Genomic DNA, 26401 nt, shown 5'->3' with positions numbered 1-26401 from the left:
AGTGCTGTTTAGGGTTTATTTATTATGCCTTAGGAGCCAAACATTTACATGCTGACTTAAAGAAGAGACATTTAAAAGACAGTGAATATTAGATAACATCTATTTGTGGTGTTTTGGCACCATTTCATCAGTTCGAATGCGCGTGTGTATGTGTGTTTATACCATACACACACGATGATGAGTGAGGATCTGAATTCTCTCTCTGCGAGAAAGTGAGAAATCTGTTTTGCTTCCCATCTCGGATTGGCAAATTCATGCTTTGCTGAAGTGAAACATGATGTCAAGCTACCTCAGGGTGTGAAATCTTACACTGTGTGGTGACTTATCCAAGAATCCACAGGTGAAAAAGTAGTAGATTTACACTTTTAATTGTATGCACTTTGAATGTACTCCTTCTTTAATTGATCGGTGGCAGATCAATTATATTTATTGAGGATTTCTGTTCGTATCTGCTTTGTTTGACTTACAAGTACTGCTCCGGTGGAAAACATTATTTTATTTTAGTCTTCTTGCTTCTCTGCATGACAAGATTGTCTGTGGGTGGATTGGTGGGTGGCTGGGCATCAGAGTGGGACTCCATTACAGAGCTGTATAAATCTAAGCCATGGTTTCTTTGCATTTCCTCAAGCATGTGCGTCTTTTCACACATGCTTGTGGCTCCAAGCTATTGGTTTGTCAGCGCTTGTGGATGTGCGTGCGTGTGTGTGTGTGTTTGTGTGTGAAGCCATCCATTCATAGCCGATTTCAAGTTGGGTTTCATCTTTTTCAAGCATATGTGGAAAGGGGCAGTATGAATGCCTGTGGCAAATATTCGATTGGAAGCTCTGGCAGTAACCACTATGGCCTTGGTGGTTCAGTGCAGATGGATGGAGAATGGAGGTTGGGTCTGGAGTCACAAATTGCACACTAACATCTTGTTCGAAAATGGATATGTTTTCTGTGAGGTATATATCAAAATTTGCAACAATTCATGCCAGTAATGGAAGATTCACCATAACGTAGCACGACCAGATTTTAACAGACTTTTCAGTACAACTAAGAATTATTTTTTTGTTATTGTTTTCACTAGAGGAGAAAAGTAATCTCAAAATAGGTTTTGAATAATCTGTAGTTAGTGTAGAATAATTCAGCCTAGGTTTGAGAAGTCCATGCATTGCAGTGTTCAAGCTTATCTCAAGCTAGGTGTGTCCCATTGGTAAAACCCCCCTGACAGAACTGAAAAGGCCATTTTTCACAAATAGAATAAAGGTTTGATAAATCTCAAACTGCGTTTTAAAGAATGTGTTTTGATCAGTCCAAGTATTTCAGATTTTAATAGAATGCTATAATGTAGACCAGACTAATTCTAAATGGTAAAGTAGCACTGATAGAAAGCCTGGAAGCACATGCTAACATTAGCATTTTTCGCAGCTAACGAGTCGCATGTCACCATTTACTCAGAAACTATTTGAATCTTGTCTGTCACTCCTCTGGTGTTTTTTTTTCCTAACGAGTATTGAAAGTGCTCTCACTTGCGCAGTATCTATGTGGCTCCAGCAACTTAAAAGTGGTTCGGGGTACTTGTGTAAGCAAAGTTTTTTGTTGACAACATCACAACTCTACAAGAGCTTAATTTTTTACTTCTAATCGACTCTCAAACATAGATGATATTGATGTTATTAAAAGCACTTTAAACCACCAGAACAGAAGATTTTAGCTGTTTTGAAGTGCAAACTTAAGTTTCACGACCCCTTGATCACCTTTTCAGTTTGACTCTTACGCCAGTTCTTTCAGGAGGAATGGGACAAATCTCCAGGAAACTATTGCTCAAGTTATACTGTAGAAAAGGGACTTGTATTGCATAATATTGAAACTATACAGTAAATACAATCTTTGAACAATATATATCACTCATTATTCTGCAACTTAGCATACAGAAATAATTTTTGCCTGTTCTAAAAGGTGTAAGACAGAAAAACGTTAGTCTGAATTAATGTCAGACAGTGAGATAAACCAGGTATGTCTTTTGATGCAATGTGCTAATACCTCAATTCCAGTGTATGTCAGATTTAAATGGGAAAACAAAACTCATTGTGAAGTGCAGGAACATTATTAAAAATGAGTGAAAATAAAACTTGTTTAAAGAAAAAAAAAAAAAAGACCCTGAGCGCCTGGAGAAATACTGCAAAGGGCACTTTAGAAGATTAAAGGAGAGTCTGTCTTCTTGGAAGTAAATTACAAAGGAATGAGATATTTTTATAGTAATGTACATTTATTAGTTGCGGTTGTTTAATGAACCTGTAAAAGCTTCTTCTGCACAGACGTGTGACATAATAGGAGAGCGGCCAATAAAAGAGAGTACGTAACAGGAAAGCAACGGAGGTGGAAACTCTTTTTGAACTGACATGGACACGCATCGCCCTACGACAGACTGGCGACCTGTCCAGGGTGAACCCCGCCTCTCGCCCGGAACGTAGCTGGAGATAAACACCAGCAACCCTCCCGACCCCATTAGGGACAAAGGGTGAACAGAAAATGGATGGATGGATGGACACGCATCATTTTAAAACTGGAAACCCCCTCACATTTAAACGACTGTGGTCTGTCTAATAGCTAAAAGAGTGCAAATGCAACATTTTAGGCACATTTCATCTTCCGATTACCTAAAATTTGTACAATTGTTCTCAAGTTATGCGTTATCACCCTGCTGTATGTCTGAACTCAACGTGGGTGTATTTGTTGATGGGTGTGGCGTCTCTGTTATCCTGCTAGCATAAAAACTCAGAGCAAATCGTGGGCTGGCGAGATTTCTCACATGTTTTGCCTTCCAATTGATTTAATGTGTGAGTAATACTCTCTGCACCCGCATGTGGTCGCCTATTTTTATTGGAATAGCACACACACACACACCCATGTTCACGCATATGTGCTACATTCAGCTCATGGACACTAAATTGTGTTACTCATCACGGCAGCACAAGGCACTATTGTATTTAGCACTTTTCTGCCTTTTTAGTCACATAGCCATTCACATTTTCCAGCAGCATTATGCTCTGTGTGTGTGTGTGTGTATCCGTGGGTGGTCTACTCATATTCCATGTAATGCTGCCCACTGCTAAAAATGAAGACGACGAGGAAAGTGTGTGTGATATAGAGAAGTTGGTGTTTGTTTATTGGAGGGTTAGGGTACATGGAGCTGCGTCTCAATAAGTCAAGGCTACAAACTACAGGTTCTGCTTTTGTCGAACGTACTTAGAATTTTTTTTTACTTGCTGTCTTTATAAATCTGACACAAAAAAGCAACTTACCTATTACGAATCCTTGACAGAGTCTGTGATGTTTTTAGGATTTCTTTAGGATTTTGAAAGAGCTATTCAGGGAAAATGAAGAAGGAGAAATTCAGATCAGATGAAGATAAAATGACTACTTCAAAGCTAGCTGGCATAAACCAGGCTGCAGTCGCTAGGGAATATAATAAAAGATTCAAATAAATATTCTTTCGCTAAGAGGAAAAAAAACAATTTTTACTTTGTTTTCCACTCACGCCTACAGTAGATGCAGTTATAAATCACTGCTTTAGCAAGGTGAAACTTTTTTTATTCATGTTATTTGTTGCTTCAGTTTTGCTTCAGTTTATTGCTAAATGATTAGCATCTTCTCATTCAGTTCTTTTTTGCCCATCGTTGATCTCTGAGTTTGCTACTTGTAGATGTACAGATGAGACAAGGGAGCACTTCATTTGTGGAGTCATTGTGGAAAAAGAAGAGGCAGAAATAGCCATCTGTGCCAAGTTGAATATATACGTATGTTGATATGAATCTGCAGCTATGAACATTGATTTTAATAAATAATTTTCTGACACTCTACAATGTGACCAAACTCTCTAAATCCTAAACGGAGCGCCAGCTATTGAGCCAAATTTGCAGTGCCGTAATTTCGCCACACTTTGCGCTACCTGGAAAAATTTCAACAGTTTCTGAAAGGAAAGGCGTTGTGCTTCCCAGTCAGTATCGGGTTGTTATGGTAACAACCTAATCTTAGGGGCACTCTTTCTATAGATGGTAAATTGGGAAAATATTTGGCTAGATATTGACAGTTCCAGTTGTTATGGATAAATTGGCAAATATACATTTACTCAGAGGACATTTAAAGAACTGCGTACAATTAAAATAAGCAAGAATATCCATTTGGAGATCTTACATTTAGGACATAAGGAGGTTAAACTATAGTCACAAACAATAAAACCCATAAATTAGCTTGTATTTGTGTCACATAGCTGGTGTCCATGGTAATCCAGGCCAAACCAGCAACAACAGAAACTGGATAAGATCCAAGTTTTTGTCAAAATAAAGTCCAAACTAAGTTTTGAAATCGAAAGCAACAGCGTTTGCCGCTGAACCCAACCCACAATAGGGTGATTCATACATGAGTGAGTGGGAGGTGGACTGTGCCCAGTGGCCTCTCCTCTCCACCTTTAACCACTCGGAGAGCCACCCTGGGAAAATAAAAAAACGGAACTAGGAGAAAGTAAAAGGAGGAGGAAGATTGTTGAGACAGGAATGAGAATCTTTGATTCACAGAAATCCCAACATCCCCCTCGCTGCTCATTGACTGGTTCCTTTGTGGCTGCGGTGAAACATGCTGATTGGCTGCTTGGGTCTGAATGTCAATGCTTCTCAACTGCGGACTCTGGAATTTGTGTGTGTGTGTTTGTGTGTGATGAGTTAATGGCTGTCCATTGAGTGCTTGATTGTGTCCCCGCTGTCAACACTGGCCCTCTTTGTCCAGACTTTCACAAATACCCACATGTACACACGCATCTGAATAAGAAAAAGGCATTCCTCCAGCGGCAGGGAACTTGCCATGACAGAAAACAAAAAGAGAAAACAGGGAGAAAGAAATACCACCACCTTCAGGGACTCTGTGGTTCCTCCTGGTCCTGGTTTCAGACGTGAATCAGTCTGAGGCTAAAAATGTTATATTGCTACATTTTATGATAATTCTACGCCATCTGCTCTTTTCATCATTTCTTTCTTCTGTGGCTGTGGACCCAGATGAACCCGGTCCCGCATAAAAATGGCTTAAATTGAATTTGCAAGAATATAGGAGTTAAGAGTGCGGCTGTGGTTCTGCAGGGAGCCCTCAGTTTCTGCAAGTCAGGACTTGGCTTTGATTAAATGTCTGGAAAGCAGATGTATGGCATCTTGACAACCTAAGTGATGCCACAGCACAGTTGTTGCTACCATCAAAAGTAATAGTACCTTGTAAAAGTCTTTTAGATTAAAGCAAAACACCATGTATTTCATTGGAATTGCAGATGGTAATCCAATGAATTGCTCTATCATTGCTCTATCAGAAATCCCTTTCCAATCCAGCGGTGTAATTTAAAATGCAGTATAAAGGTAAGCTACAAAGTGTTGCAAACTTTATTCACGCCTTAGATATCCCAACATCCCAAGCTTCAAATATGGTGGTGATGGCATCATGCTGTAGAGATGCCTCTCTTCAGCAGGCACACGGGGGAGCTGGTCGAAACTGATGGATTGAGCTAAATGTTGGCCCCGGCTGAAATAAAACATGTTAGAGTTTGCAAAAGACTTGAGATTGAGGAAGGGTTTCTCTTCCCACCAGAACAACAACTTCAACCAGAGCTACAGTGGAATGGTATGGAAAAAAGTCAAAGTCCAGACCTTGAAAATTGATTGTTTCTAGACAAAAACCCTCAATCCAGTTTGGTTGAGCTTGAGGTAAAAAAAAAAAAAAGATTTTATTGTTCAAGCTGACAACCTCCAAGAGACTTGCAACAGTACCTGCAGGATATGTTTCAGATTTATGTTGAAGTAAAAATACAAAGAACATCAAGTGTTCTTTCTTTCTTCACATTAATGTGCTACTTTGTGTGTGAAAAATGATCAGTGAGCATAATAAGTACTCTGGAAGGCACTTTAAGAGCTTAGACCTCAATAGGCTTGAGTTGTGGAACATAATGGCTGCTCTGTTGCAGGATTCTTTCAGCACTGTTTGGTTTGGTTAAAACGCCAGAAACACTTGAATAGGGGTTGCAGTTGGGGTTGGAAATATCAATTTTTTTTTTATACAAATGTGTAAATTCCTGATTGACAAGTTCCTGAATTCCACTTTCACTTTTTTAAAATTATGTTTGGGGTCGCTTACTTTTGAAATGTAACTAACCGTGGTTTCCAATATTAGCACAAATCTGTCATGGTGTCTATTTTATAGGTTAGGTCTTCTTGCTTGGAATTTGGAAAGGTATCCGGCCAAGTGAAGGATACTTTTCATGAGAGATCATGAGACGAAGATGTGACATCATTGGCTGGCAGTGGGCGCCTTTGGCTGCTTTGCGTGTAAGATGTTCAAGCCTGCAACATCCATAACTGCACAACATATCAACTAACAACATGCCTGGGGTAAATGATTCCCTTTTATTTGTCAGTGCGGGCAGACCATGCGTCTCACAGTTGACCACAGACTGAAGGATGGAAAATTGGAAGACTGAGCTTGATGAAACGTAAAGGAAATGCAGTATGCAGTGTGTTGCACAATGAGAAGAGAGTAAAATGCAAGAGATTTGGATAAATCCACCATTTGGCAATAGACCTTCAGTCTAAATATCGTTTGTCCTTCTTGGGAAACAAGCAAAGAGTCTTTGCCTCTGTCTGCTGTGCCAGTCTGTGGATCAAGGCAGGGTACAGTTATTGCAGAGCTGTTGGTAAATTAAAATGTGAGCTGGGAGGACAGGAAGAGGTGGAGGAGGGAAGTAGCAGTCTCTCTCTAGGGGAGTGAAAATGACCCAGTTGTACTAGTTTGCCCTTCCTTGTTTTTCTCCTCTCACTTTAATCCTAATCCATTTAAGGAGCGTCATTGGTGAGATAAGATTGCTTTGACACTGTCGAGGCTTAAGTGCATCTCTTCCTCGTTCTGGCTGGAGGAAGCCGGAAGTGGGCTGGTGTTGCGAGAGGAACGACAGCCTTTATCTCGGTCACTAAACACAGGCTGAGGGAGGCCCGTCATTGTTTGCTCTGCAGCTCCCCCACTCCGTGCGCTTGCACACTTAGAGGACGGTGTAGCACGACCGCGGAGCCAGCGGCGCGCGCTGATATTCAGGCCCGGAAAACAAGGTCACGTTTTGCAGAGGAACACGTAGACAGACACAGAAGCGGACGCGCTCCGCTCGGCTGCGGTTGGACGAAGCAGTGGTGTGTGTTTAAATACGTGTGTGCGGTGGACTGTTGGCAGGCAGTATACGATGAACTGGTCAGAACCAAGCACACTCCAGCTTCCCTCATGCCTTCCAGTCTGACCACTAGTGGCTGTGCATGTGTGTGAACTTCAGTGCAGTTTAATGCTCCATCCATGCTTTCTTCCTTCCACTGTGGACAAAACTCTTTGGATCATTCTGATGGCAGAACATTTTGATCCTGATTAGTGTAAGGAGTACAACGTTCTGTGGAAAAAAACTTTAAAATCATTTTGTATCTCAGCAGAACAGTGCTATCTTAGGTAGTTTGAAAAAGTTAAGAAAAAAATGAAAAAGTTTTCAACAGAGTTTAGGTCTGAGGACTCTTAAAGCCACGGATGCCGGCTGACATAGTGTCCTATGAACTATTTGTTTAATTTGGGTATATTTGTTGAATCATTACCTTAATGATGCAAGAAAACAAGCTGAAGGAGAAATAAAATATTTTGATATATATCAATTTTGGGATTTTTTTAACAATCAGATACAGGTTAGTTTCATTTGTGGTTTTAAATTGCATATGTATAAAATGCTTTTTGAAGTGTCCTCAGTCTGAACTCTCATGTCGCATTTCATCCGTCTCTGTGACAAAAACACAATTCTGCACCACAGGAGGCAGGAAGCTGAGCGATCAAATGTAAACAACAGACAAAACAGGAATGGTGGATGACCAGTGCTCCATGTAATAGTTTATTACGCTGCAGTTCTCTTGCTAAATGTACTCTATCAGGAAGCTTTGGAGATTTTTTTAAATCTTTTTATCTTATGCATCATCCTGACTAAAAAAGTAGGATCAGATATTTTTGTTTAACTATTTTTTAACTGAACAAATTTTTTGTTGTGAGACTAACTTGATGCCATAAAAGTTGGATTTGCATAAAGGTTAATTTCTTCACCAGAAAATGTTTCTTCAATTGGGTGTGTGCTTGATGGGCTTTACAAAGGTATTAGTTACTGAGTTTCCCTGGAAAGTAGTCTAGAGTCACAATTACCTATTATAGTGTTGTTTGATTTTGTAACACACTTATAAATGCACAGAGTTTGGCTAACAGACTATTCCAGGAATACATTCACTCATTTGCAATGGTTTTGGAAGATTTTTTTTTTTTTTTTTACAGCAACAAACGATCAAAACAGCTTAAAAAAACCATCAAAAACACAAGACAAAATTTCAACATATTTATTTTACTCCTTAACTTTTTTCCCCAAACATGGAAACATTAAGGTCTAATTAAGACGCACTCTTGCTCTCATTTTCTTAACCTATTACTTTTTCAATTAAAATAAATAGGATCAGTAACTATTACATTTGTCACCATCTGTAGTTTATAAAAGGCTCATTTGTATCTTTTGATTCTTTCTTTATTGTTGCTTCATTAGAGGTTCTCTGCTCAGCCAAGCACATCCAATCCGAATGATCTCTGTACCCACAAAGACCAATTTGAGCTTGAGTGAACATGTCTTTGTTACCAGCACCTTGTTAACTCTGTGTTTCTTTTTTTAATTAATTCTGTTACAATAACAGGAGGATAATTATAATCTGTTACAAAAACAGGACGATAATTTTAAGATTACGTCCTAAAATTCTTCATGAAATAGATATAACTAAATGAAGTAGACTAATTGACAAAGTAGTTAATTCAAAATCCAAAATTGAACTGCAAGAAAAAGATTGGGATATAACAGAAGACCAGTTAAGTAAAGGGTTTTTTAAAACAGAGACGTCATGCCAGTGAAAAGGTTGTCCATAAACTGTTGGGGCTCCTTATGAATGAACTACTGTATCAATGCAACATGGTTCTGCTCATGTGTACTGAGATGTTTGGCCCAGGGGTGCACTGATTTATCGGCCAGCCGATTCCCTTCATTTTGGAAGATTGGTGATCGGCCGATACTTGCATGTGGAGCGGATCTTATCCACCGATCTTACCTACCTCAGCAAAATCAACCAGTCTCCCAAATGACAGAGGTTTGACTGATGCACAGGCCCATGTCTGCAACTTCGCAGTTGACAACAGTGACGGGGGTCACCCCAACAGTTGCTATATTTAGCAAGAAAAAATTTGCTAAATATAGCAATTTTCTTGCTAAATTTGGCGACATTTCAGACAAAATACAAAGTATCGGCCAAAATTAGAATCCGCAGGATTTCAGGCTTTTTAAAGATCGATAAAGAAAACTGCAACTTTGAGCAACAGTCCAGTTTTTTTTTTCCTTAACTCAGATACCTTCTCTGGTTCATTAGTGTCTATAAATTACACACAAAAAAAACCAACAACAGTGAAATAGCTTGCAGGGCATGTCCAGGGCGGCTCCGTCTGAGGTGGCTATTAAAGCTCTGACTAACTCTGGTTCACGCCTTGTGAGTTTTCTCTAAACTTTTTATTGGACTCTGCTTCACATTCCTCTCAAAACTGTAGTTATTAATGTTGTTTGTGCACCTTTTTCCACTACACTTTTACCTTCCACTCAACTTTCCATCAATCTGCTTGGATGTGACAACCAGCAGTCACCTTGACTTGCTCTGTCTTTCTACTAGTCTATGATTGTTTATTGGCCAACACCATGGTATTGTAATAATATTTCTGTTTTTTTTTTGGTGCTGTATCTTATAATTGTCAGAGAAACAGAATTTTGTGTTTTCATTAGCTTAGAGCCAAAAAGAACTAAAATAAACGCTTTAAAGATATGTATGTTTTGAATTTAGACTCTATGACGTTAATTTTTTAAACTAAATTACTGAAAAAAATTTACTTTTTGATGACTTATTAAGGTTTTTAATCCGTTTTTCAGTTTGTTTTCTTGCTTTTCTTAGTTGGTGGTGGACTTTATGGATATTTATCCTGAGATTATACATTTCTGCAACTCAAACGGATGCCAAAAACTATCCTCTCCAGTCCTTAGAATGATGTGCCGCTAACTTTAGAGCTGAAGGAAAAGAGTAGGCAGTCTGTACACACTTCTAATCATTTTCTCAGAAATAATTTCTTTTAACCTGGAAAGCTTCCACAAAGACTGGAAGTTCACATCTTATTGGTTTCTGTGGAGGCTATTGATTTTAGAGATGCGAGAAAAAGCCTGGGCACAGAAAGAAACAAACGGATCAATTTCCCCTTCGGTAGCAACCTGAACTTTGACAACCGTGGTGGAGTTTTCTGACGATCTGGATGCCACGCAAATGTCTCATATTGCGAGCGAGCTCATGTCTCCTCCTAAGGTAAATATAAAAGTTTTACTGCTTATTTTTAATAACAATAGAACAAAGAGACAAAACCCCCAGCGGACGCTCAAGGATATCGAAGGCGAGACTTTTTCCTCACTTTGATCATGAGGTTTTCTTCTTATGCCTGTGGAAGGCTTAATGTCTGTGGCATCTGCACAATATGCCAGCACTTCCTATGACTGTCAGTTCTAAGTCCTTGTGGTTTCCATGGTTACAGACATTGCTGGATCCCCCAGACATGCACAGACACCAGACAGATAAAGGTAACTAGAGCTGGTAGTTAAAGCAGAGAGCCACGCAGCCTGCTGAGAACTGCGAAATCCTCAAACGAGGCTCTTTTTCTCCATCCCTCCTCTCTTCTGGGACACCAGAGACATTGTACCGTCTTTGCTCAAGAAAGAGCTGGCTTGGAAACAGCTTTGTGGTTACATTGTGTAGTAGTGACCAGATATTTGTTGCCTTTTTGTTTCCTGTTAATGTGTTTTTTCCTGAAATGCAGGAAACGTGGTTATTTACTCAACTCCAGCTGCTGAGATTAATCGTGACATTTAGAGAATTTACAGGTTGAGACTGTGTTTTATATCTTCTCACTGCCGTTGCTTTACTTGTCTTGATGTTTTTAATGCAAGATAAAAGGTAAAAATGGGAGGTTGGCATGTGCCGTGTTACCAGACTTTTATGATGTTGTTCTTTCTTCTCTTCAGTCTCACTATAATTTTTCCCTTCTGTTTTTTTGTAAAAGTATAAAGTTTTTCATACTTTGCATGAACTCAAATTTGAAGTGTGCAAAAGTTTTGCCACAGGGGGCGTGCTGTGGTGCCGTAGGGGATAGCGCGACCCACATTTGGAGGCCTTGAGTCCTCGGCCTTGAGTCCCCGACTGACATTTGCCGCATGTCTTCCCCCCTCCCCTTCCCCCCTTTCCTGTCAGCCTACTGTCATATAAGGGACACTAGAGCCCACAAAAGAACCCCTGGAGGGGGAAAAAAAAAGTTTTGCCACAGACTCCCAAAATAATGTAGGTCTGGACTTCGACTGGGCCATTTTTATACACCAGAATGTGTTGATCTAAATCATACTTTTGTTGCTGTCAATGTGTGTTTGGTACTGTTGCCACAACTTTTGGATTTTTATCTGTAAGACAAAAGTGAAAATCTTTCTACAACTATGCAATGCTTTGTGTTGGTCTGCCGTCTCAAATCCCCAGTACAATATGCTGGAGTTTTTGATTGTTTTATCACAAATCTATAAAATCTCGAGGTGTTTGACTAGTTTTGCAAGGTGCTGCATTTTTTCTTATCTATCTTGTGGTCTGCTCACAGAATCCTGACAGCAGATTTCGTCTTTCTTTGCCTCCTCATCTGGCCAAGTCGGCCAGGGCCCCTCGAGGGGGGGAGAAATTTTGATTCTCTTTCTTCTTAGCTGGAGCAGGAGCTGCAGGTACGTGCATTTGTGTGGATCCATATTTGATTATGTACAGACAGAAAAGAAACCTGGAGCAAACTAAATGACCACCGGGCGTTTTCTGATATTGGTGCATGCGCTTCGATGTGTCCCTTTTTTTTGCAAACTTATTTTTGCTGCTGGAGCTGACAACGTGTGTGTCCAATCCTCCCCGCCTAGGAGATCCAAGATGTTTCAGCTTGATATCACCGACTTTCTTTCATCGGTGAGGTGATACTCCTGCTATGTGTTTGAACTGAAGAGAATCAAAGGCTGCAGCTGGGGTCAGATCACCTGCGAACCAAATCTGCCAGGCCTTTCTTCACAGCCTGTCTTTTCTTTCAGCCTGTAATGTCAGCTTTGTTCTTTCTTTCTTTTCTTTTTTTCCTTCTTCGTGGTTGGACGATGCCAAATTCTTAGTCAATCACTCTTTCCTCTGTCATCAGCCGGCGCCATGCTGTTCGTTTACCATCGCTACGCGCAGTCTGTTTGTTAATGAACAGTAGAAGTTTTAGTAAATTTCCTGCTCGTGCACCAAACTGTGTTTGCTTGCTGAGTCATGAGGGAAGAATAGGAATGCGTAGAGGGAGCTCAGTGCTAAAAGAATAGCAACTTGAAAAGATCTCCATTGGGTTAGTCTCAGATTACTGAGTCGTTTTATGAGTTTCTTGCTGAGCCTTTTTGATTGTGTTCTCTGCCCACGCTAATAGGTCTGGATTCCCCTCCTGCCTTAGTTACTGTAAATAACAGTAGAAATGTGCACAGTAACTCCTGAAATCTGACTCCGTGAAAATAGTGAATAACACACACTGAGTCACGTTGATCGCACTGAATGATTTTTCTTGACAGTAGTCAAATCCTATGTACCGAGCACTAGGCACTGCAGTTATTCTTAGAGTTGACAAAAATCTACAAAATTGTTCCGCAATTACAATGCTAGTATTACAATCCAAATATTGTGTTTACACAAACCAGCACTTTTTTCTGCGTCCTAATTAAAGACTAAAAACGTCTAAAAAGCAATCATTTAAGAAACGTTGAACTTCACGTTGATGTGGCCTGTAATTACCCTGTAATTTCATCATGGCAACGTTGTGATTCAGCAGCGATTTACTGGTTTATTTGCAGGGGCATTGTGTAGAGTTTCACAATAGACAGCAACTCCATCCAGTGGCAGACTGTGTGGGCAGAGCGCTCATGGGAACCCGTCGGAGTCGCTTTTGTTGTTGTTGATAACTTTCTTGGTTACATGCCCAAAAAAAACCCCACGTTCATGCACGCGCTAAAGCCGAAGCCGACATGTAGTCCAACATGTCTGCAGACTGTTAAAGACGTCAGTAATTACAACTTAAGCAAAGCTAAAAATAGATGTTTGTTTTTTCCTTATCGAAAAGTCACACAATATAGAAGGAGACTGTATGTTTGTGTTCACATGCCCCTGAAGTTCAGTCACTTTACATACAAGCATGTGTATGTATGAATGATCCCTTACAATACAATACAGGGTTAGAGCCAAGAAACACTCAAAGCATTTCTAGATAGCTTTTCATCCCCCGGCATTTCTCACTTATCAGCTTCTGACGTCATTTCTCTGCTTGCAGAAAGAAAAGTTCTGTAAATTATTTATTTCCCAGAGTTCCCTCCATGCCTTCTCAGCCTTTCTTGTTTTTTCTTCTTTATTTACAGAATAAACTTGTGGTATGTGATAAAACTAAGACAGACTTTTTTTTTTTTTTTTTTAATCGCTCAGCAACTCAGAATAACTTTTTTTCTTTTTTAAGGGATTTTTTCAACCCGATGTAGAGAAATATGCAGCTGTGACACCGCTGCACATCGCATTTTCCTGCAGGCTGCAAACCGCTCCAGCAGGGTCTTATTTACACAGATATACAAAAAGCTTTGAGATGCAATTTCTGAAAAACGTGTACTTTAGTCTGTCTCAGAAACAGGGTAATATTTAGCATCATACACATGTATTTTTAGGTGAATGAGATGATGATACTTGATGTGGTGTCACATGTGTGCTGATATGAACAAGGTCTCAAATATGAAGTCTAGAATTGGGTGGATTGGAGATTGGAAATGTCACACTTTGTAGAGCAGTTATTGGAAATTCGAATTTTAGTAATATTTCAATGCAAAAAAAACAAAACAATTAAAGTTTACATTTTATTATTAGTGCATTTAACATGACAAAACCAGCTGTACCCCTGTACATTATCTAGCGCACATGTGTCGTGGTAGAAGGAGGAGGGGATTGAGATGACAAGAGGATTTTGGTTTAAGTGTTCATCTTCTATAAAGGCAAAGATTTTAAAGAACAATTATGACTCTGAGGGAAGGTATCTAATGCATTCATCATTTAGGATGAATCAGGGTAACACAAGCTGCTCTTCCCCCCACCGGCGCCAGCACTTATATATACATTGCACACCTCAGGATGACAGCGTTGCCCTGGGCATATGACCCATCTTCTTCTTCTTCCTTTGAATCTATCATGTATTTATGGTATGTTATTGAAACATTGGGACTTGTCAGACTTCAGACATGTAAAGTGAAATATATTCTATAATGTAAAGTTTCTCTCTAAAGACGCTGTCTTAAGGCTTCTCTGCCTTATTCTAAAAGGTAGCAGGGCGGAGAGGGATCCGAAATTCTGGGAAGTCTTGGAAAAAAACAACTCGGACGGCTTTAGAAGACCAGAAATTTCCCAAAAGCCGATGAAATCACCAGACTTAAGCTGACGTTGAGGCCCAAGACTTTTTGTAGCAATCATTAGAACTAACAACACTCCCAGCTCTGACTTTATAATAAAGCTTTTTGGAGAACTGCTCATTAGTTTGCAGGCCGAGGGAAGGAGACGGGGCGAGGACAGAGTCCAGAGTCTCCCAGAGGTTTAGTGGCTCTGAGCTTCAAAGACCCAAACAGTCGCACCGTTACTGCTGCAGGAGGGGCCACGTCGAATCAAAAACGCGTGTTTGTAGTGGTAGGTAAAGTGTACACAGTTGTTAGAGTAACGGTGACTTTACCGTTACTCTATTTTAATAATTAAAGAATTATTTTTACTTTAATTCAAGCACATTTATCCACACTTATTTTTTTGCTTTGGTTAAAGAAAAAAAAAAAAGACATTTCTTTACTCAAAATGTTAGTGCCAAAGTGTCTGCCTTTATTTCTTCACGGTGCGTGTGTGAACAGCAAATAGATGTGTGGCAGGGATTTGGCAGGAGACCGTCAGGATGACTGTGTGTCTGCCTTCCCCCAGGAACTTCCATCTGGAAATTTGGAAACGTAGAACTGTCTGTTCATGTTATGTGGAAACATGGCCTCACAGCCACATTTACGCTTATTGAGATAGACAGTCATGCATCTACCAGAAATATAGACTGTACCACCTTTTGAACTTTTACCGGAACATGCACACACCGGCAGCCGTACATCTGAGCAGTGAGAGTTCAGGCTCTAACTCTTTGCAGTAGTAAAACGTAGGCTGTCAGGTTCATACATATTCATAAGGTATTAATGACAGAGGAGCCGCTGACCTTAGACGATTACGTTATATTATGGAAATATACTTTAAATACTTTAATGGAGCAACCATTCAGAATTTAAGTGTTGGTTTTTAAAAAGCTGAACCCTGTAAAATAAAACATTTCACCTTTGAGTGAGCGTTGTTCAGCTCGGTGAAAGCTATGCTTACTGAATGCTGTGCCATCTTCTGAACGACAAACCGTAGAAACGTTTATAATCAGTTAAGGCAGTACTTATTTTCATACTGTTGGAGTACTTCAAGAGGTTGTGGACTAAAATGATTAACACTTCAAAGGAATAGCTCATAAAAAACAAATGTTCTCTGGTGCAAATCATAGGTTATAATTCTGCTAGCCTTATTTTTGGTAGATTTCATGCGTTACAATATTTTTGATTTAGTACATAGTTTATGTATTAAGCGACATTTTTGTATCTTAATACATACATACTTGATCATTTGGTTTGTGGTTTTAGAAAAACGTCTTTTTTTTTTTTACCTCACAACTGAGCCCGTTTGTTGTTTAGAAACAACCATCAGTCAGTTTTTAGAAACTTTCTTTATCTGTTTCTTCAAAACTGATACAAGAAATGTTCTTGCTTTTCCCATCACAACTGCAGCACAACAGGTTACATCAAGATGCCAGCATCACTGCAACATTAGTGGATGCAGTATTTGGTAGGAATATCTTTTCCAAGAATCATACAATATGTCGCGGATGTATCGTATCAGTGTGTGCAATATTCACATCGCAAAGGACCGGAGTGCAATAATTGTTGTCTAATATTCTGAGTGTTATGAACTGGCATGTCATATTCAGCCAGCTGGACACAGAGACTCCCACTGGCAGATGGTCGCACCGGACTCTATTGACGTTGTCCAAAATGCCGGAGTCACAGAGTGATGGAGGAACAGATAAGAAGAAGGAATGAAGAAAATAGGCAGATGTGACAACTGAGTAACTCTCAGATACAGACAAAATCATAATTGTAACATTAAAAAAGAATTACAACCTGTGTAGATTTATTAAGAACAAGATGGTGCAGAATAACTTATGGTGCTTTTTAATTAATCTATTGAATATTCTTCTATTTTTTATATTTTTTAATATCACAAGGTAAGAAAGAAATCACAACAGTTGTTTCCATTATTGTACATCCGTAATGCTTAGCCATTTAGATGGCTCTCAAAGGGGAACCCTGCCTCTTATTCATTGGTCGCTGAACTCTCTGCACCCCATGGATGGATGGATTCATGGACCTCTAATCTTCATGCAGAACAGATCTCAGTAACCTACATTCAATAACTTGCTTGCTTTTGTTGCACTGAACTGGTTCTTTTGTCAAACTATTTACATGCTATTGAACATATTACTCTCATTTTTCTGAGTAACAGATTTGCAGGAGGTATGAACGATGCAACTCTTTAATCCCTGTTGCGAGGCAGTACTTGCTGCCTCGGAGGATTCTGCTTGCGAGGAGATAAAGAAACTAATCCATTTTATGGATGCCAGTTCATAAAAAAAGAAAGCCGAGTGGATCAATGAGCTCATTTGAAAGGTTGTAAGTAATATGTTTCACTCTCTCATGTTATTTATGTGTTACATCGATGTTAAACATAGTAATTTGGGATTTTTAAGTATATAGAAAACAAACTTGCTGAAAATATTCTACTGAAAAGTATGTGGGAATATTTAAGCATTTAGCTTTTGGGATTCGTAATAATGTTGTTTCATTCTGTTCTGTTCAGTTTCTAGCACTGTGCAACAGTGTGCGTGTGCGTGTGCAACATTTCTTTGCACATGCTGTATGCACTTTAGTTAACGGCCCGGTCTCAGCGTTGGAAATAGGTCAGTAAGTTATTAAGATAATTAGAAAATCATGCTTTGATAACAGGGATTATCCACAGCCTTTTGAGCAGACCAGCATTGACAGTCCAGTTGGAGAGTCTGCTAGTCTTAGAATGATACAGAGAAGAGGGTTAGTGAGTTCAAATAAAAATTGCTTCCCACATTCAGAGCTCTTTGCATCGCAGGAAATGCCTCCAGTCGTGCCTTCCTCGGTTCTTCCAGCGCTGCTACATAATGTCACTTTCTGCAGCTGGCTGCATCTCCACAGATGAAAAGCCAAAGTGGAATGACTGAAACTCAATCTCTCTTCATTTTGTAAAATGAAGCTAATAACTCTGCTTGGCTTCAGTTTCCGCCTGCAGTTTGTTTGTTTTGAAATCCCATCATCTTAAGCAGTTTTCCTCCTCTCCCAAGAGGTGTCGTGTAAACTTGTGTGCTTTAAAGCTTTGAGTTACGTTTTTTTTTTCTTTCTTTTAACAGTCACTTTCTGATGAACCGCTGCTGCTTCACCGAAACGGACAGTTGCGTGCGAGTTGCACACTGTGTGCGTGCAACTCGCTCCACTATCGGTCAGAGTGTCTGTGCATCGGGACAGTAGTCAGCAGGACGTTTCAGGCCTGCAGCAAGTTAGAGCCACAGAAACTGCAAAGCGTTCCCACATCGCCTTTGAACTGCTGCTGTAATGAGGGAATGTTCTTTTCTAAGCCCAACCCAGGGGATAGTGTGTGTGTGCATGTGTGTTTGGGTGACATGGTGACTCATACAAGCTGCAGCCATTGTCTTTCTATCCCTGATCGTTTTGTTTTCTTCAGCCTCAAAGGTGATTGAAACAAATGAGAACCTCATGTGTCTGTGGTGGCTTGTGTTGCACCAGAGAGAGACTCTTGAGCTGCACCTGAGATCACCTCGCCGTTGGTCTCAGCATGCTGTCTCGACAGTGTGTTCTTGCTTAATGACAACGCAGCCAGGCAGTCCCTCCCTCGTGTGCTTTCTCCTAAATCCTGGTTTTACGTTATTTGGCTCTGTTAAGTAACTCTCAAGTCGGCTCATGAAGTAAACCTCTGCCATTTTCCTGCCATATTATGAACAGATGTTCACCCGCATGCTGTCGATACATGTAACCGTAGCCTGCAGCTATGTTTGGAAGACAAACCGGCCTCTCCTTGCCTTCTTTTGTGTACTCAGAATAATTGGCGGGACCAAACCCAGTTTTCTGACTCATTTAAATGAACATGTTCTTTTTATTGTGGTATTATGCTTTTGTTTATTCTTTTTTATTTTTATTTTTTACTCTGGTACAAGCATAATCATCTTGTTTTTATGATTTTACCGGTGAAGAGCTGATTCATCGCGACTAAAATAACGGGCTCTCAATTGTTTATGCAAGAGCATCCAGTTAAGATGCTAGACACTTAAGTGACTCATTAGAGGCATTCTGCAGATGAGCAGACAGATCTGCTAAGTTTACTTTGAGTAACAAAATATAAACGAATGTAATCAAACAGACGCTGGTTGTTTTGCTGTTTGCCATGCCCTAGTTTTGCATTATACTTTATCACTTTGAGGTTGCCGTGAGACGTACATGCTCTAACACTTGAGGATTTAAAATAATAAGGAACCAATAAACAATCAAATCATATGTGCAAACTGGAGGTGGCTATTAGCTATCATGCAGACTTTAACACGACCACAAACTTCATTGTGTTTTATTGAGGAACTTACCTGGCTGACCTTCAAATGCATTTAGGGGTCATGAAGTTAGTAAATAGTATTTGTGGAACTGTACAAAGGCTCACGGTTGAGTATTTAAGAAATACGTAAAACCCGATTTACACTGCTGGTGTCTCCGCTCTGCTCCACGGTAAATATGCACCGATTGTAATCAGTAAGAGCATTTACAATGCCTCTGCATGGCTGCCAACAATGGCGCCGTATGCAGCACCTCTGCATCGCTGTCCGCATCAATATGCGTCAAAATTAAAGCCAAGCCTATTTTTGCGGCTCTAACAGGAAAATGCATGAGCACTGGATCCATACTTTCAAAATAATTCACCAAGACAGACTGCATTTGCTCAAAATACTAGTTAAATGAATGAATACGTTTGTATATTTATATACAACTCAAATATTGATTTCTGAACTCTTCCTGAGTTAAAACATTAGTATTGTTGTTTCTAAATGAACAGGAACTTGTTTTCTTTGCATTATTTGAGGTTTGAAGGCACTGCATCTTTTTTGTTATTTTGACCACTCCTCATTTTATGCAAATAAATGCTAAATTTTTGCTTGTAATTTCTGAGACATGATGTCAGTAGTTCATAGAATAAAAGAACAATGTTCATTTTTTACACACTTCTATGGTAAGTAAAATCAGAGAAACTGATCATTAATTTTTTTCCAGAGCTGTATATATACTGCCAGCATGTGTCACTTTTGGTGATGGATACACACAAAATGTAGGCTTAATTTTGAAACCATGTTTCCTTGCTCTAGTCGCAGTGGAGCATTGGCCAAGGCAGACGAAGTGAAATAATAATGGTTGTGTTGGGCTATCACATAAAATATTTATGAAATATGCAGAGGTTTATGGTAAATACCTTTTGCAAGACGTTGTTTGTCATACGAGTTAAGTACAATAATATGAAAAGTTTGTTTACGAGTGCAAAACAGAGGTGTGCTTGGAATGTGTGGCTTTGAAAGTGTGAACAACTTGATAAAGGGATGAAGAGACCAAAACAAACAGCTGCCAACAGGAAGTCATAGGAAATCAATTGAACAAAACACAAAAGTTTAATGTGGCTAATTGACATTTAGGTGCGAGTGAATAAGAAATATTGCTGTGTATATTGATGTCTCAAAGTGATGAAATATGAAGCAAGTTCCCAGCGCCAGCGAGGCATGAGTAGACTGGAGGACAGGTCACAAACGGGAAGACACTGTTACGTTTCTCATTAAGCGAAACAAAAGCCGACAGAACTAATGAGGTTTTGGTGTAAAGAACATAGACGAAAGAAAAAAGGCGAGGGAAGTCTTTGAGAATAAAGCAAACGGAGGGATTTCACAATGAAAGACAACCAGGTTGGGGTGAGAGGAGAAGCGACTGATGGGATTTAGGGCAAGGGAAGTGTGTGAGTAATGTGGAGCAGTGGGTGTTCACATGGCCTCGGTCTCTGTGCGACACTCTCACTGACAGAGAGCAACTCGGTAAACATGCGCACTCTCCAGATGAAAAGACAGTCGGACATTTGACCGTGAGCAGAGACCGGGGGTCACATGCACAAACACGACTCCAAGAATAGACGCTAAACAGCAGGGAAGAAAATAGCCCAGTAACAGAGGATGTGGTGTGCATGTGTATTTGGGTCTGTCTTTTTTATAAGTGTTTGTAGTTCTACGTTTATATCTCGAGTTAATTTGATCATCTTTACATAAACGCTCCAGCGCTCGTATTGTGCCTTTGTCCGTAGCTGTTGCTGTTTAATATTTGTTACATTTTCACTTCATGGCTTTATTGGTCCCACAACATGCACTAATTTGTTTCTTTCTGTCTGTTGAGGTTTTGCTCAACCACAGGTTTAATAGAAAGAAGCAGGAAGGGGTGAGGGGGAGGTGAGGCGGGTCCAGTTTTATGGTCCTGTTTGTACTTCGGGCTGTAAATACCCCCTAACAGGGCTTAAAGTGACAGCTCTCAACACAAAGTGTCACGTCTGCTCTGCTTAGTTGGACTGTTATTGCTCTACAAAGACGCCGTTTCAGGAGTTTTGTTGGGCTTCTGAAAACTGTGAGACCGTTGTCAGTCATTAAGTCACACGGCGTGATTTGGAATGCTAAATATCTTTTCAAAATCGAAATCTATTGAAGGTTTTAGCTACAGTCATTCTGGTGTTGATGAAACATCTGACATCCAGCACAGTGAAAGGTCGTGTAAGGATACATACGGAGGAGGGAATATAGAGGCAATCAATCCAGTTCTGGGAGACAGAATCTAATTTTCTTATAACAGATATTTTATAAGAAAATAGACACAAGTATAATCAGTACAGTATTTGAACGTCTAAAAAATGTAGTTTTTCTTTTACAGTCAGAGACTGAAAACATGGTTGACATGTTTTGGTAAAATTGGGAAACAATGAACTTCCTGTTATTTATTATCTCTGCTGGTTTATGTGCAAACAACACATTTTTATTTTAAGTTTTCTCCAGATAGAATGCCCTTATCGTTTATTAAAAGCATTCAACTCTTTTGGTTCTTTTCATGTTTCGTCATGTTACATCCATAAACCTCATTGGGACCTTTTGTGACAGACCAACACCAAGTAAGGCAGAAATGGACTGGCAGATGAAAAATTCATGTCCAATTCTTTGTGCAGAAGAAAAATGATGCACGTTTCCAAGTCATTTACTTTCCATTCATTTGAATCAGAGAATCAGACTTTGACTGGGCCATTTTAACACATGAAGATGCTGTTATCTGAACCATTCCATTATATGTATCTCTGGCTGTATGTTTAGGGTTATTGTCCTACTGGAAGGTGAACCTCTGTACAAGTCTTAAATCTTGAAACCTCTCTGTTTCTTTTTTTTTATTATTTAGGAATTCCCTTGTATTTAGTTCCAGTCATCTTCTTATCACCCATAATTCTGGTATCTGCTGGTGAGAAGCTTCCCACAGCATTAGACTGCCAGCATTATGTTTCCCTGCAAGGTATAGTGTGTTCAGGGTTAGGTTACATTCCCATTGCACATTGGTTTTGGTATATAGCTGGAATTCTTACAAATTTGTTCTTATACCAGAGTAAATTCTTCCACAAGCCTGGAAGAGGATGCTCCCAACGCCTCGTTTCCACTGTGCATACGGTCGATATGCTATTTTTTGAAAGCGGTAAAGAAGTATGGATGGATTTTTCAGAGCACTGTAACTGGTCACAACATCATATGTGCGTTATGGCAAAAATATCTACAGAAACAAGTCTTATTTGCAATTGTATTGGTAATAATAGGGTCCTAACAAAAGTGATTTAGGAAAAATAAAACACAATATTTTGGGGTTCAAAGGAAAAAGTATTAAGACAACAAATTGTCATTTTCATAAAAACAGGATTTTGTTCAAACACTATTTTAGCTAAGAATTAGGCTTTAGTTCTTCATCATAAATCACCTGATACTTTCTCTGTGACTTGAGGAAACTGTAGCAAGCAGTGATGAGAACATCCAGTCAAGTAAACAACCATTAGCTGCCATCATGCGGTGGTCAGTGATCCTCTCTGGCCAAACTTGGTCAAGATGTTGGAGTTGTGAAGGGGGATGACGAGCTCAGGCTGCATCACAAAGTCCTGATTTGGCCGTGTTTTTTTTTCTGCGTATGTGTTTTTGGGATGTGGTGCCATGATAAGGGACGGTGAGTCACCAGCGGTTCGGATCAGGATGACTCTCCTAGCAGGCTCGGTGACGAAGGCCCATGGGCGACAGGAGTTTGCGGTTAGAAACCCTAATCTGCTCCTCATATGACCTTCTGATGGACAGGAACAGCAGTGTGCACACACCCATACACCACCCTGACACAAACATACATCCACACACACAACCCTTTGACAAAATAAACTCCTCTTCTAACTTTTGCTCCTTTATGGAATTTTAGGAAAATTTGACATTTGCTCTTATTTTCATAAAAACGCATCCTCCTTCTTTACTCCACAAAAACCACAAATCTTTCTTGTAGATATTATGTTTGGAGATCTATTACATTCTATACATTGTATTTAGCCAGCACTTAAAGGTGCTACTTTTGGAGACCTTTCCAGGAAAGCTATTTTTGTTACATCAGGAACTTCAATTGTGTAATGTTAGCACCTTTGGAGGGTTCCTCAATAATGATTTTGCTCCTAATTGTGCTGCACTGGTCAAAGCCTTCACTTAAAGCCAACGCCTTCTCTCTCTCTCGACTGCCTGTGAACTGGGCGTCCTTCACTGGCCCAGTAGGAGTTTTCAGTTTTGTGTTTGTTTATTAAATTGGACATGTGGGACGAGGCTGTGCAAGACATGCACTCGGCATGACTCAGACTCATTCTGCATGAAAGCTGGCAAGCAATGTACAAATATTATTAAAGCCAATTTGGCCGCAAGTGCTGGTAGTAGAGGCATTGAATAGAGATGCCTGGATTGATTAGCATCTGATCGACGGTCCAATAGATTAAAGTATTTTTGTCTTCCTGTTCAGCAAGTGCCACAACCGCAACCAACAGCTCGTGCTTTGATGCACTTGTTTCAGTGAAATACAAGTGCATCGTTTTCTATTGAATTTCTAAACTAATACCTCTATCTGATAACATGCAGAGTGTTTTCTTTATCTTTTGATGTGCTGTGAGGAAATCGTGTCAGGCCTCAGAGAAAACATGAAATCAGTATCAGCTAGGAAGAGCCTGATGGATGAACCCAGAGCAATCACATTAGTTTGGAAACCCAGCAAGAGGCAGCGAATTCACTGTTGGCTACACTTACTTGATAAATCAGTTTATAAGATATATTTGTTTTAAACCTTCTTTAATCTGATACTCCTGAATAAAATTAAGGGCAGATGTGACCAAGTACAAAAGCAAGTGTTCTGTGGAGACCTTAGAGGTTTATTAGAGGACATAAGAGAACAAAAAGCATCTTGAGCTACAAGACATTCAGCAGACAAGCCAGAGAAAGTTTTGGAGCATCTTAAAATCAAAGTTAGGGAAACAAGACTTTACTTTAGCTGGGGACAGCAAAGCTGGTTGGAGGTGATGGGAAGGTGGATGTAGATAAATACGGGACAACCAGGGCATCAAAGGGGATGTAAAAGGCTTTTCCTTCCACCAGGACAATGACCCTAAACGTACAACTGGATCTACAGTGTAAAGATTTAGACCAAACCTTGTTTTGGTCTTGGCTTAGTCGTAGTCCAGTCCTAAACCAAATGATAAACTGGCAGTCAATAAAAATTGAGATTAATAGATTCTCTTCATCTAAGATCTAGTTTTTATGAAGCCACTCTTTGGTTAAGCCTCAACCCAGCCACTAGTTTACACGTCTCCAGTGATTGAAGTCTCTGACACCGACACCTTTTGAAACCAGGTCTCACAGTTTATTCTACGCGTGACCGGGCAGATAACAAAAACAGTCGCAGATGGCACTGTGCTATGTTGGGCTTGGGTTACTTAACCTGTTCAACTTAACACAATACCTGATGAGGAATATATGTTGCATAAGCGCTTGATCGCACGAATTACTGTTTGCAGTGAGGTGGAAGCTAAGGAGACGATAAGGCTCATGTGCGTTCAACGTCATTCTAAAATCACAGCGCCATCCAGCGGCTCGTATGACAACTGCAGCTGACTAAACATGGAACTCAATCAACATCCAAACGTATAGGCAGGTCCCATGCAGCTGTTTAGCTTTGAAGAATGCTGGATTCAGTATGGAGGGACTCAGTAAGGCTGCATTCACATGCACACTACTGTTTTTTGGGGGGAAATTTTTGTTTGTAATTTTTTAAAGCTATTTTTATTTTTCCATTCATCTCCTTGTAGAAATATGTGTTGGTCTAACATGTTAAGTTACCAAAAATGTTTACATTTTAAATTCCTAAGTTAGTGTGTGTAATACTGATGTAGACTGAAAGTTGTCCAGATTTTGACTGTAGATTCAACAGATTCTTTCACTTTTCAAAATGGCTTACTGGATGTTTACGTTATGAAGCTAAGACGCTGCTGTGTGAGTGAATATCTCTGCGTGTAAAGGAAAAAAAACAGAAAAAAAAAAAAAACTAGCATGTGAGGAATGTGAGATCTTGACTTTCTGGCTTTTGCTAACCAAAAGTGGAGCGTGGGAAAAATCCAGCGCCTGGCTCGGTTTTAACCCATACTGGTTGATCTCTGTTTGTGTTCATCCTCTTCTCATCCCACACGTTGGATATGCCTGCACAGTTCTGGTTGTGTTAAATATTGACTGCACAGAGAGCCAGCCGTTACCACTTTGAGCTGCAGTGTTAAAGGAATACAACATGATGGTCCCCAGGTATGGGGTGCTGCTAAATTTGTAGATGAATTTTTGTCCTAAATTACTTTGTCCTGGGGAGTAAAAAAACTGATTGGGGATTTCCACATGCAGTTTGGGGCCTGTTACCGCTAATCCATTTTAATCCATTAAGATGTGATTGCTGCTGCTTTAAAAACCTCCACTTGTACCCCATTAAAAAGCCAGAGCCAGAAATAAGCTCCTAACCATCTTTCGCTTTTGCTTTTAGCAGTGAGGGATCATTGTATTGAGTACAGCCTTGAGTAAAAAAAAAAAAAAAGAAAGGGAAAAAATAAAGAGTCACCTTGCCATCAGTGCAGCCACAGTGTGGTGTACTTGTCTGACTGTTGGCATGGAGATGTCTGATTTAACATTTGCATTGGAGCCATAGAAACACCTTCAGTGCTCAAATAATTCATGAAAAGCTGTAGGACAGAAAAAGAAACTCATAAAAGGCCGATGGAGTGGTCTTAATATAATAGGCTTATGTTTTTCAGGAATTCAGTTCAAAAAGTGAAATTTATTCTTTACATTTTAAGAGTTTATTTCTGTTAATCTAGATGCAATCTAAAGGAATTTTAACAGCAATGTTACATTATTTTATTTTATAAAATTGTAATTTTATTTTGATTTTGTTTTGTACTTAAGTGAATTTTTGGATGCTTTATGTTGTATCTACCCTTTATTTAATTTTCTCTGTCTACTGTACACCGGTGTGCCTCTTGGCCAGGTCTCCACTGAAAAAGAGTCTTTATCTCAAGGGACTTCCTGGCAAATAAATAAATATGTATGAGTGGACAGTTTTGCAGGAGTCACTGACACATCCCACGAGAAGGCAAAGCCATAATAAGCCGGCGCAGAAGAAGCCAGCTGTTCCCAAAGTGCTGAATCCATTGGCTACAGTGAGAGCAGTGGGAGACAAAAAGATTCATAAGCAAAGGGACATCCAAAGTTTAGAGGATTGTAGATTGAAAGAGTTTGTTGCATCCCTTATGTTAAGCAACGCCTGACGTACGGGAAACCTGTCAACAGGGCCAAGGAGAAAAGAGCGTTGCTTAGTGATCCAAAGTCCTTATTACGT

General features: G+C 39.8%; 1 protein-coding gene across 2 annotated transcripts in view; it reads left to right on the top strand.

Moving 5' to 3' along the window:
- Positions 1–26401, top strand: part of ppp2r3a (protein phosphatase 2, regulatory subunit B'', alpha) — a 67469-nt gene that overhangs the window by 4656 nt on the left and 36412 nt on the right. The window lies entirely within an intron of this gene.

Source organism: Gambusia affinis, linkage group LG16 (genome assembly GCF_019740435.1).
Source record: "Gambusia affinis linkage group LG16, SWU_Gaff_1.0, whole genome shotgun sequence".
In the NCBI taxonomy this organism is placed as follows: domain Eukaryota; kingdom Metazoa; phylum Chordata; class Actinopteri; order Cyprinodontiformes; family Poeciliidae; genus Gambusia; species Gambusia affinis.
Note: the sequence above shows the minus strand (reverse complement) of the source record. Positions and strands in the feature narration are given on the sequence as shown.